Source organism: Lepidothrix coronata, unplaced genomic scaffold (assembly GCF_001604755.1).
Source record: "Lepidothrix coronata isolate B3197 unplaced genomic scaffold, Lepidothrix_coronata-1.0 Scaffold17, whole genome shotgun sequence".
NCBI classification, from domain to species: domain Eukaryota; kingdom Metazoa; phylum Chordata; class Aves; order Passeriformes; family Pipridae; genus Lepidothrix; species Lepidothrix coronata.
Genome location: NW_016690197.1, coordinates 9,291,319 through 9,304,894, shown reverse-complemented (window position 1 = coordinate 9,304,894; position 13,576 = coordinate 9,291,319). Strand labels below are relative to the sequence as shown.

At 43.3% G+C, this 13,576-nt stretch overlaps 1 long non-coding RNA gene across 1 annotated transcript in view; it reads right to left on the bottom strand.

The window, feature by feature from the left end:
- The window catches only part of LOC108493502, a 107,193-nt gene that overhangs the window by 57,399 nt on the left and 36,218 nt on the right, over positions 1-13,576 (bottom strand). The gene's annotated exons all lie outside the window — the stretch shown is intronic.

Sequence of the window (13,576 nt, the reverse complement as noted above, 5' to 3'; positions counted from 1 at the left end):
TGTACACAGAGAAGACTGAAGAGATCACACTGCTACACACTGAGAATTGAGGCTTGGTGAAATAACTGGTTTACATGAGATAAATGAGAAAGTCTATGTGAATGACAGGAATTGCAGATTATTGTTTGAATCCTGTCAGAGATGCCTCCCATCACTGCAGAAATGAACAGATCAAATGAGAGATCATAAACAGAAGTAGTCTGATGCACCTACCTTCTTCCTTTGCAAGGGACAGGTTCTGGGTCTGTCCACAGAGTGTCTTTGTAGACAGTGACCCCTTTACAGCTACAGACTGTGTCAAGTCCTAAGGAATCCCTCCACATATGCCCCTGCCTTTGACTCTGGCTCTCCTTTCACTCAGATGAAAAATCATACCAGGACTACATTCCTACCTCACAACCATCCATTTCCTTTAGGAGCACGAAGAGAGACCATCTCATCACTTTGCCTATAGCCCTTAGTGAAGCAACACAGCCTCACTGTGTGTGCACGGCACTCGGACTGGTTTGGTACAGTGGTGTACAAGTCTGTATGTGCTCAAAGCTCTCTGCTGATATTCCCCTACCAGGAAAAGGATGTAGTTATGGAGATGAGTTGAAACTTTGCTCGCAATGGGACAAAACCAAAGGAGAATCAGACCTTCATCTCTTCTTAATACCAGTCACCTACAACTTGAAATAGTTGAGCAGCCCTTTCCATCCATTTCCTCTTTCCTATTCATGCTGGGAATGCTGCCACATTACTTTGATCCTCTGCATCCTCATCCCAGGAACTCCAGGACAAGTCACTGACTTTGTCACATATGAAAAGGTATCCCTTCCGATGTAATGTCCTAAATTTGTGGATCCCCATCTCAAGATCCTTAACATAAGCTATAGCATCATAAAAGTGAGAGATCAAATAATCCATCCTCCTGCCCTTGAAAGGATCGCTTGTACAAGAATCTTCCTTGACATATGTTCCTAAATGGACCTGAGTCACTTCTGTTGGAAGCCTGTGACCTTGCTGAACCACTTCTCCTTGGACTCTGACTTCTTTCCCTCTAAAATGTCCAAACTGGATATCCCTGTTTTTTCTTTCCTGAATTCAAACACAGTACTCCAATTAGACCAGTCTCTGTATTCCTGCCCCACCATTGCCACCTATGTCTGTTCTTGTGACTTCATTGGAGAAAGAAATCTCATCAATGAGCTTCTGCAGCAAAAGGGACTACTGAGAACAACCCATTCAAAAACCTTGTGCAGACTGGACAACAGAGCTAAAGAAAGGTTCATTTCTCTATGGGTTTTGTTGATCCTCTTGAGCTCCTTCTCCAGGATAAGTTCCCAGTTTACACCTCTGTAAACAAAAGCAGAATCCATCACTCACACCCATATTATTTTCCTTGATTGTTCCCTACATGCAGAAAGCAGAAGAGGAATGTGTTTTCACAAGTGAAAGAGAGAGGAAGAGAAGAAAATAGGAGAAATTGAGAGAAAGAAAGAGAGAGAGGCTCTAAAACCTCATTTTCCTGGTAATTTACTCTTCTATTCAGTTGAGTCCTGCTGCTCGTAAGCCTATTCCTGTTACAATATTAGATATAAACAAGTAAACTGTGTAATGGATCACATTAAGCAGGCCCTGCATCTTGAGGCAGGATTTAATTTGCATGGCAGATTATCTTGTCTGCAGTAGGAGAGGCACCCTGGGGCACTGACTGCATTAATAGGATCTAGTCTCTTAAAATCCATTAAGTCAATTGAGTGGACCAGTCTATAATCTCATTTCAAATCCAGCGTGAAAATGCTTAAACACTAGCCCTATGACACCGACAGCAGAGAAGTGACTAAAGGGACACTGGAGACCACACTGTGCCATATTGCCTGCCTGCTGGGAGTAAGGAAGAGATGGAAAAAGGGTAGGGCTCATTCTCTTTTAGCAAACTCCATTCAGAAAGATGCTGACAGGAGGAGTGAGTTGAGTAGAGGAGGCAGGAACTATGTAAGGGGAAAGATTGTGGAGTTTATCCCAACTAATGACAGTGAGTTTTTAAACAATGTTGTCAATTGGCTGATGACATTTTGGATACCTTCTTGCTCCAGCACAGTGCAGGAGGTATGCCTTTACAGGAGTGTTCTACTATGAGTCACAAGAATAGGGATTTTCAAACTGTCCAGAAAAACAAAATTACTCTGGGAAACTGGAGTTGCAATTAAAATACAGGACTAGAATATGAGAATGTTAAAGCTGTGGAATTCTAGGCTTTTGGCCTCTCTGCTCTGGAAATGTTCTTGAACTCAGATACATTTGCACAAGGTTATTCTTGGCCTAGCTGATCAGAGTAAAATTTTCCCATTTGCCCCAAGGGAGAAAATTAGATAAAGGCTCAATTTATCTTAACCTTGTCCACAAGGTCCCCTAGGTAAGAACAGTTTTTGGTTTGGATATATGTAAACTATTTAGCATAAAGGGTCTCCAGTCAGAGGTCTGGGTACCTTGACCACATTACACTAACCCTGTAACCACAAATATCAAAAATGGTAGTAGAAAACAGACAGATAGAAACTCAAAAGGAAGAAAAAAGACATAATAGCATGACCTAAAAACTGAAAGAGTAAGAAACCTCCAGGACCAGATGGCATTTATGCAAACACTCTAAAGAAATCAAAGTACAAAGAAGTCACTAACAAACCCATTCAATTTATCATTAAAAACAGCCACTCTCCCACCAGGCTGGAGGGGAGCCAACACTCTGCACTTCTTTTAAAAGAGGTGCTAAGGGCAATCATGGGAATTATAGACCTCAGTGAGCCTTACGCCAGTACCAGGAAAAATAGCTGAGAAAATCATTAAAGACAGAGTTATAAAGCACCAGGCACAGTGAGTGTAATGTGGTAAAGAAGCAGCTTGGATTCTCCAAGCTGACTTTCTGACCTGCTAGTGTTCCTTGGAAATGTCAGCAGCTCAAAAGAAGCAATGATAAGTAGGAGTCACCTAGCTATTAAGGATTTAACAAAAACCACATTTGAAAATTTTAGGGCTTCACTCCTGCTAATATGCATAAGTCCTAAGGGTGGAATTTTACAGCACACCACTGATTTGAAGGGGGAAAAAAAGGAAAATAAAAGGATTAAAGTGGTACTAAGTTCTTGTAAGAATCCCATTCCTCATAAACTGTGGCAATGTCTCAGGAGGGATCAAACTTAGGCGCTAAAACCCAAGACAGGCCTCTCCCACACACGCTACAGGTGAGCTGTAGCAGTTGGCTCCAGGAGGCTGGTGAAGTGCCTGGTTCCTGGGCCACAGGAAGGACTACATTTCCTGGATATCTGCAGTGGATATCAGATGACCATACCAGGTACATCCACAATACTGAACCATATTGGGAATGGTCTTCTGCTGAACAGTAGCAGCACTGTTCTATAGGCCAGTGTTGGAGTGGCAGAATGTTGCCCAGAGTCATTCCAAGCTGCTGTGAGTGAGGCTACTCCATGATCCCACAGGATACAAAAGATCAGAGGCAAATTGATCAAGCATTTAGGCAAAACCCAAAATGGTGCCTGTAGAGAAAACCTGATCCACAGCCAATAAATCACCCACTTTCAGGCTCACAATTGTGTGGCTTTGCTCTGATGTATTTATAGTGTCTTGGATCTAGTTGATTTACATGCTTCCACTTCTTATTCCTTCCCAGCTGGAGATCTCCCAGTTTACCATGCCTGGCAGCATGTTACACTGTTACAAGTCTCAGCACTAGTCCCTCCTCTGCCAACACACAGCTTCTCCCCTTCCTAGCCTTTTAAATGCTGCCAGACTTGATGCCTAAAGCAATTGTGTCATGGGAGCCCAAGGGACTGATATTAATCCAGTGGTGAATACCAGTTATAATGAGTCCAATATATTCTCCATTTCAAAAAATCTCTCAACTCTGATTTCTAGACGCTATATATCAGAGAGATCACTATATACCCATCCTGTTCTTATTCTGTTCCCTAAATACTCACTTTGTAGGCAGACAAGATTGCATGGAAGATGGATATTTGGGTTGGTCTGGTGCAGTAGATTTTATATTCCAAGCAATGGACGCTTGCATACCAGTTTTCACAAAATTGCAGAGGCACAAGAACAGCTCCACTCTTCTCTTTCAGAGCTGTTTACTCTGAGTGCCACCCTCCCCAAATGGACACAAACATTCACACAGTGGTCCCTGCTCAAACTCAACATTTTGTCAGCAGTCTTTACCCAAACTGCTGAACATAACCTCCAGGGTCATGACAGGTAATCGCAGTCACGCTCCTTTGAACTCTAAAATTGCACTAGGCAGCGCCACAGGACCCCTGATGGGGTAGGTGCCCACAGACAAATATCCCTTCTACAGGCAAGTTGATATAAGAAGGGAGAGCACTTTTGCCTGGGGTAGACAACTGCTTTATGCCCTGGAGAGATGCAGAAGGAAAAATTTCAGCACATAGGGTTTTATTGCTGGTTTTGGGCCATTCCCTGCTGCCTAAAGGAGGCTTGTGGCTTAAAGACACAATGAAGGCTGTCACCTTTTCTTAAAAATATACCATTCAACACTGGTGAACTGCAACTTGCAGAGCAAACCACATCATCCTGTGTGCTCCCGATTGGTCATGTGACGTCCTCCGCTATCACAGATCAACACTATTCTTTTTCTTTGAAGGAAAGAGAGATCCATCAGCTGGTTTCAAACCACAGCATCATCTACCTTTCCCTCGCAAACCACAGATCAAAGGTTTTCACTTTCCAAACCACAGAGAGATCCCAGGGGCTCCAAGAAGCAGATGTCTAGCACGCTTTCTACTAGACACTCACATGCAAGACTGTGCAGTCTTTGCAATATATGGTAGAAGGGAAAACATTTCCCTTTGGAAACCCCAGGTACATATCTGAGAAATACAAAATCACAGTCACTGGTACCTGCCTGTAGGGAGGCACAGCAGAAACTGAGGAGAGCAAGTGAGAACTGTTACACAGAGCTAGTGATACACAGCTCCAGTGTGGAGCACTGGCTTGTAAATTGGGTGCAAACAGCACAGCAAGGAGGAGAAATGGGCTTCTGTACCTTGAAATTACAGCAGGATACACCAGGAATCAATTTAACACCACCCCTTCTGCTCTTCAACTTTACCTTCCATGTTACAATGGAGCAGCTCACCTCCACCCCGAGCACATACGAAGAACTGTGTACCCTTCCTGAAGCCATCAGCCTGAGCCTGACAAGATATTGAAAGGACAGTTCCAAGAAGCACAGACTGACTGCCCCATTCATCTCCCTGAGTGGCTCACTTGCCTCCTGATGACAACCTGCTAAGTATCTTCCTTTAATTAGTCCACTGTTCCTTGAAGCAAGTAAGAATGCAATGAGAAGATTGTGCTAGGACTATCTTTACATAAGCTAGTCAAAAGAGACAGTTCATTTTGTTGAAAAGAGAGGGATGCCTCAATTTATCTTTCCCTCATCAAGAACGACTCAGATTCAACAGGCCCAAAAAGACACCAAGACAGACAAAAAACTGGAAATCACAAAGTTCTTCAGGGAGCCCTCCAAAGCCCACAGTGTGGCTGAGTGGATGCTGTGGGCTTCTGATGTGCTTCAGATAAGGGTCTATCTGCATTTGGTTGGGAAAAAGGTCACGAATTGCACTTAACTGAGGATGCGGAGGAAATATGCAGTTTTAGGAGACTAATATGAACATTAGTGAGGTCTCTGGCTTGGAAAATTGAGGAACAGAGAACAAAAGGCAAGGCTAGTCTCTCTTGTCAATTTAATTATGTATACCTAAACAGAAAGAAATAAAATAAAGGATAAATACAAGAATTTTAAAATCTTTGAAAAATAAGTCTAATATGTCAACACTACAACCTTATCCAGGTCTGGCAAGTATGGCATCAGTGTGCAGTGAAGAGTGTGAGAATAGACAGTAGGATTTGGCATCCATGATGTGAGCTTTATTTAACACAAAAAGAAAGATGGGTTTCCATGGGCCTCAAGCAAGTGAGAGACGAAAGATGAGCTTCCATCCAATAACAAATTCATTAATTTTCCTTATCAAATGTGCTGAGCCAAGGCATATCCCCCAACTGGGAAAAACTAGGAGCTGCCATTTCCTGGAGTGTCACTGTACACTGGTTGAGCTGCAGACAATCACTAAAGCCTGACAAGAGTATATCTGCTGAAGACTAAGGACTGGGTGATCAGCAATCCAATCCTCTCTTTGGCAGCCCACTGCACTGCCAAAAACGGATATGAAAGTTGAAGTGTATGGGCCAGACTCATCCCTTGGTAGGTCCACAGAATTTAGCTGACTTATCAGAAATGGCTTTTGTCCAACATGTCTGTGACAGTCAAAAGTAGGCATGGTCTACAAAAAACTTTGGCTTAAACACTGAATGGAGATCATCTAGAGTGCCTTTAACGAAAATTAAACATGACGACTATCACCTTCAGTGAGTGCAGAAAAAAGACCTCAGCCAGAAGGAGAAAAGTGTCAAGGGAGGTCACTTGCAACACATCCTTCATGTTCTAGGTGGTGGCATTTGTTTAACCACAACATTGGTTCTTTCCAACTCTATGCTACAGCATTAGCAACAGACTTCCGTGCTTCCATGTCCTATCACACAGAGTACAGTTCTATATTCTCCAAGCATATGGAAAGCTAACTTTATATAGTGGATATTTTATTTTAAAGAGAGAGTTCTGCTAGAACCTTCTCTTTCTATGCAAAATGGCCTAGAAAGATAACATAAAAGCAATCAGTTTTATTTGCTTGGTAATGCAGACATTTTTGCATGTACTGACCTGTTTATGTACTCCCAAGCTCAAGCAGTGGCATCTAAAAGAACATTCTGCACTGGGGTGTGCCCATCTGAGAGCACAAGCCCTTCTGGGTGTGTATCTAGGAAACACAGAGCCCAATTGCACCAAGGGATCAGGCACCAGGGGATAAGGTGAGGAAGATGAAAGCAAACATTGGTAAGCAGCTGGTGAGGGAGTCCCACGCATTCCTTCTCCTAGGTGCTGTGTCTACCTTCCTATTCTATGGTCTCTACAACATGTATGTGTAAGTCTGAAGCCTTCAGTCTTCCCTACCCACAGACCTATAGACCTTGGTGGTCCCAGATTCCCACGGAAAAGGACTTTCAGTATGTGGCAAGGCAGCAGTTGAAGGTGGTTAAGCTGTTTGTCTTCTCAGTGCTGCAGTAATTTCCCAGCTGATTTCTGAACCCCAGAAGAAAGGACAAGGATGGAGGGGAGGAGGGGAATCAGAGGAAATGATGACTTCATCATTCAACAAGAGTTTGTGAGAAAGCAGGTTATGCTGGGGGACCACCAAACGCGATGTCTTTCATTGCCCCACCTCCCACAATGCAAAGGTGCAGTGTTACCTCTTCTCCCACCCCCCCATCTCATCTACCCCCAGACAAAGTATTCCCGAGCTCACCATATAATGCAGTTTTTCATGGCATGCCTGCTTATCAGGACTCTGAAACTATGTGAGACATGCATGCAGACAATGGGCCTGTCTCTCAGCCACAGAGGGCTCTGAAGGGATCCCTTTCAGCACTCACAGATTGCTCTGTGTTCCCTTAATTGACAGACCCGGCCAAGTCTGACAGCAGTGGCGTGCAGCTGGTGCAGGCTGCTCTGTCTCAGGTAGGCCACCTTTCAGCAGGGAAATTGCTTTTGATTGGCTTTATTGGAAGTAGCTTCTCTTATTCAGCTGGAAAAAAACTCTCGTATTTAACAGATGACAGTTTAGGACCAAACTCTCTTTCCCAAAAGGTTCCCTCTTTTCCCCATAAAGACACTTACTCAGAAAGGACTGAACCTCATCCATAAGGAACAACTTTGTTTGGTCAGAACTGCTAAGGCTCTGAGATTTTCTGAAGCCCAGGTTTTTTTATTTCTCAAATCTCCAAGATTTGGCTATGGCCTGAAAAAACTACAATCACAAAGCAAGATCAGAAGAGTTGACAAAAAAGAGGAAGTTCTTGATTTTAGTGGCTGCTCTCGAGCTTCAGTGTGAGTCTAGGCTGCAGGAGACCTGCAGAAGTTGGTCTACCTTCTCCTAGTAGTTGGTGGAGGATGGACATGAAATTCCACTCAGAATATTTTCAGCCTCAAGTATTTGTGGCACCAGTTATTTACAAAGTGTCTTTATCGTGCAAATGAGCATTTCCTAGTGGGGAAAAAAAAAAGAAAAAAAAAAGGAAAAAAGGGGGCAAAGAGACTGGTATGCTCTTCTTTAAGTCGGTAGCCTGAATCTGGCTATCCTGTCTTTTCTTCCACTTTCTGGTATGATAGATGAAGCTGTACAAGTTAAGATGTCACATATTTCATGGGCTGCCAAATGCACTCCTTAGTTCTTTTCTGCATTCAGGGAGAATTGAATAAGGCTTCAGCTTTATCAGGAGATGGTGTAAAAGTAATCGCCAATGCCTTCCATAGCCTTTTCTTTTCAAAAGTTTTGTTGGCCTTAGATGTTTTTTCTGGTTTTTAAATGAATTCTTAAAGCACTTGGCTTTCCATTGCATTTTATTATAGCATTTCTGCCTGGCTTTGCTTGACAGTGTACAGAACCAGGTTCAATCTTTAGGGGTTATTAGTAAAGATCACTTTGAGAACCCACTCTGAAACCTGGGAAAACTGAACTAAACTACTTTGGCATTCAATGAGTTATGATTCTCCAGAAATGATTATTCCAATGACCTAACCAACCAGTTCTTCAATGAATGGAGAAAGAAATCGAGAAATGGAAAGGAAAAGCATGAGTTCAAATAATTACCAACTGCACCTTTCTCAAAGTACAGCAAGAAAAATCTAAAGCTCTCTTCTCAGATTTCCTGGTACAGGAACAGCTGGGGCAGTGAGTGGCTTCCTACTACATGTAGTAACACACAATCCAGCATGTCTATGCCAAGTCTCAGGACTTGCTCAGCTGCTCTCCCAGGTGGCACCAAGTTGCAGCTGACCTATTGGATGTGTTGCTACACAGACACCCCAGACCACTTCTCCCACCCATTCCTCCATCTCTATCCAGTCTTGTTAGCAACTGTTTCCACCAGGCAAGTAGTGCCTTCCTAGACAATGCACTTCTCATCAGTGTCTCTCATTTGCTGCTTCCTCATTTGTATGATACCTGTGCTTTAACCCTAACACGCACTCCACAAAATATCCGATTTGCCTGATAAAGATTTTTAAAATAGTTTCTTTCCTACATACAAAGCTTTTGCATTCTAGGGTTGTAAGGTAGAGTATCCACTCCCGTAAGACCCTCAGGCAATTCCTTTGTTCAGCTTCATATACAGTGTTGCAACTACCTAATTTCTCCCCTGTTATGACAGCATCTTTTTTAAATTGAAACAACATGAATTAAAGAAAACATAAAAGCAGGTTAGAGCTGTGGCAGACGTGCACACAGATCCCTTTCTCTCTACCACAGGACAACATGATTTTCCTGTGCTTCAGGGCTCCATCCTTCCATCTCCTTCTAGGAAACACTTTTCTTCAGGTATCAAACTACTAGAAAGAGGATTCCCCCAGGCCCTGCCTGTTCAGGAGATGGAGAGGCTCCAGAGGAAGGCACAGGTGCTGTTGCAGTAGACTCCATGCTTGAGAGTCATTTCATAGTTTAGCCAGTTGTGCCCCCTCTGCTGAAGCCTCTACAAGCACTCAGCAGAGGTGAGGACTGAGGAGACTGACACCCACCATCAGATACAAGGACTGCATGTTTATTGGTCTTGCCCTGTCCAGGTCTTAGCCTAGACACCAAAGCAAAAGCTTGTTATGTGATCAAAACACAGAGCTAGATTTGGGGAATCAGCGTTCCCTTTTAACAATGACATTAGATGCTCTAAATTTCTTTTCGAAAATTCCAGACATTTCCCTAAAAAGTACAGACCACATTTGCTACGGGACTTTAAGTTTCTGCTGCTGCTTCTCAGCTATGTAGGGGATTTCAAAACAGTGGTGTTTAATCCTTTATATGTTATTGATACAGAGAGAATAGAAATTTCTAGCAGAAGGTCCAGACATTAACTGTGAGAAATATCACAGTGTTATGCAAAACATCATCGCAAGTTGCTCCTATAAATATCGCCTCTCTGGGCATTTTCTATGTGACATCAGTGAAATCCTCTCTCTCTTCTGCATACATCTCTGTATGATATTATTTCTTCTTAGTTCTTGCTGATTTCACAGAATATATTCTGAGTTCGAAGGATTATCAAGTCCAACTTTTAAATTAATGGCTCATACAGGGATCAAACCCACAACCTTGTTGTTATCCAGCACCATGTTCAAACCAACTGAGCTAATCTCAGGGTCATTTTTATTATATTGGTCTGTACTTTCCTTTGTTCAATATCTGAAATGCTTGCTTGAACAGAAGGTGATGTAGAGTCACAGGGAGGTATTTTTCACAGAAGACTGTCTTGTAGGATTTCCTAAAGATGCTGAGAAACTGAATGCATCTGCTCCCTGAAGTCTAATCTCCTTTCCAAGGAAAGATCTGCTGCATCCCACCTCGAGCACGTTCTGTTCCTAGAAGCTCAAATATACTAGTTGCCAGATGAAAAATCTGACCTTTAAGGTAGGTAAGTCTTACACCTTAGGAACAAATCACTACGGTTGAGATCTTCTTGTCTGAAGACAGTGTCAATTAGACTGGGTATGTTACACTGACAGGGCAGCCTACAGGCTCCACTGCACACTGTAGAAGCACAGGGTGAATGTGTGGGGTAGCAGTCCCACATGGGGTGCACCTTCACCTCCAGGGAACTCAGCTCTGTGTGCACTGCATGATGTAGAAGTACACAGAGTTTCTGACAGGCATAAACTCTTGAGTCTTATGTTCCTTTTTTTCAAGCAGAGAAGAATTTAGACTTTTTGCTAGGTGGACTGACATGCTCTGGGCTAGGACAGACATCAGAGGCACACCTGCACTGTCACAGACATTATCCTGATACTTAACATCACCCCTTTGGCAACCACAGGCTTATATTTTGATTTATAACCCAGCAATCTTTCCCAGGGTTTATAACATTCTTTCAGTACATGACAACGCATGCCACTGGGTCCCACAAGCACCCTTTCTCTAGGGCTATTGGGACAAACTAAAAAAGAGTGGCCAGAAAAGCACTGAGAAAGACACAACAGTGGCACAAATTCCAATTGAAGGGGGATCTTTTTTCTCCATGTGAAAGCTCTTCACTGGGAAAGTCTCCAAGCCCAAGGGGAGAGGCCCAGAGCGAGGGAAGAGTAAGAGGCCCTGAGGGCAGCCAGCAAAAAAGGTTTCTGACTATGCTAGGTGACACTTGGATAAACAGAAAACACTGTCATCCGCTGATGCTACTTGGGCTGGGTGGGTGACCAACCACTCGGGGTCTGAAAGGCCTTGAAGTTACTGTGCTGGCAAGTCCAACATTTTCATCACGACCACTCCAGTGGAAGTCTGGAGTAACCACGCAAGTTACTATGACATTTCAAGAAACATTTCAAATAACTATGCTTGTAGCCTGAAGTAAGGTTTTGCTAAGCTCCTAGTGCTGCCTAGCCAGGCAAGGGCAGCAAGTCCAAGGGACATGGCTCTGGGCCTCTCCCAGTCACTGAGGGCAGAGAAAGAGAAAGGCTATGAAGGAGCACAGGGGGTGGCAAGGAAGAGAGATGTTCCAGGGCTGTATGTAATGACTGCCATGGGGCCAAGCACATAGCCAGGGCTCTCAAGCAACCCTTACGAGGTAACGTCAGTCATTTTCACTGGTGGGGGAGGCGAGGAAGACAGCTAGGAGAGTAGCTCAGCTGCAGCAAAGCCACACAAAGTTGGTCTGTTCGCCTGCCTTTGTGGCACTGTTGTATTTATTGAAGGCAGCAGCAGTTTGTTCTGTCCTTTCAGTTACTGTACGGGACCCGATCAGGGTGCAGATGGGACTACAAAGCAGCCCTTGTTGTCAGTAATGTGACTCACATGTCAGGCTCTTATTTGCTGTCAGTGGCTTTATTAAAGTCTACAGTTTCAGACCCTAGACCCTTGCCTATTGTATCCCCTGGCCCCAGAGATTCTCTTAGGGAGCACTCACAATTACCAACTCTCTCACAAGAGCACACAAACACACTGAGCTGGCATAGCAACTGCGCACTCAGGGGTGATGCCCAGGCTAAAGCCAAGCTGGGGCACTTTTCATCTTTAAAACTAATACATTTACAGAAATGGACAGGATCTCTCTAAGACCATCTAGTAACGTACACATTCACTTACATACATTTATTCACGTGTTCTGCACTTGGAAATATACTAATACTCACACTCATGCTCACATATGGCTGTGTTCATGGCTATGTTCTCCCCTACAGTAACATACACATTCACATATGTGCTTCACTCACATGCTTGTGCACCAGCGTAGATGTGCAGACGGGTCAACATTTGCACATTGCACACCACACACAGTCACATGGATAAGTCCCCCCATAGGTACTCACAGCCCTCAGTGTCACACAGGCAGGTACACTGACTCTCACTACTGCATTCTGACACTCAGCTATGCACAGTTCACAGATCACAGTCTCACACTGATGTATATATTCTCACAGACTCAGCAGGCACTGGTGTGGCTGCACAGTCACTGCTACACCCACATGAGAATTTCCACAAAAACACTCACTTCCTTTCACTTACAACTGCTTCAAGTAGAACAAAACTCCCATTTCAGATACTCAACTGAAGTTAAAGACTTGTTTCCCAAGCAAGTCTTCCTGTAAAGGCTCAGGCTCTGACCTCTACATAAATGAAGAACAATTTCTCTGACTTTACTAGACATTAGTGTTGCTGTGAACAGAATCTTCACTTCCTTCTGACATGAAATTACTCTTCAATGTCATGGTTCTTCCTCACCACCAAAGGGTTCTCTTTCTAACCTTAAACTAGAATGCAGGATACTTGCCACCAGTCCTGATACAGTGCACAAAATCTGTCCCTCTGAATCAGACAACTACAGAAAAAAAATCATGAAACAAGATATCAAGACTAGTAAAAACTGCTAGAATAAGAATGGAGAAAAACAGGACATAAGCAGCCAGGAAAAAATCTTGCATAAAGAGAAAAAACCAACCAACCAAAAAAGGCAAACCAAAACCACACAAGTTTGAGAACAAGAATGCAAATGCTATGATAACAAAGGAGGACTGGCTTGGACTTCTATATTGGATTGGACACAGTGTCTCACTGTTTATGTTTGAGTCACTTCAACAGCAATGAAATAACCATCACAGATACATGTGCTATGCACCTCAAGTCAGAAAAGTCATGTAAGCCCAAGCTTATTCTCATTTCTGTTCAAAAAGAGCTTATGCCTATGCTCAGCATTAAGAGCAAGCTAACTTCAATGAGGACCAAGTCCATGATTCCCTGCATAAGGCCCCATATTATAAAATGACCATGAGATAAATACATTTTTGTCCAGGTCACAGAACAGTCCTACTGAGTCCTCTTTAAGTGACTTAAGCACAAAACCAGCCTCCATTCTACACAAGCCTCAATTCCACATAGCCATGACAAAACTCATGAGCTATGAT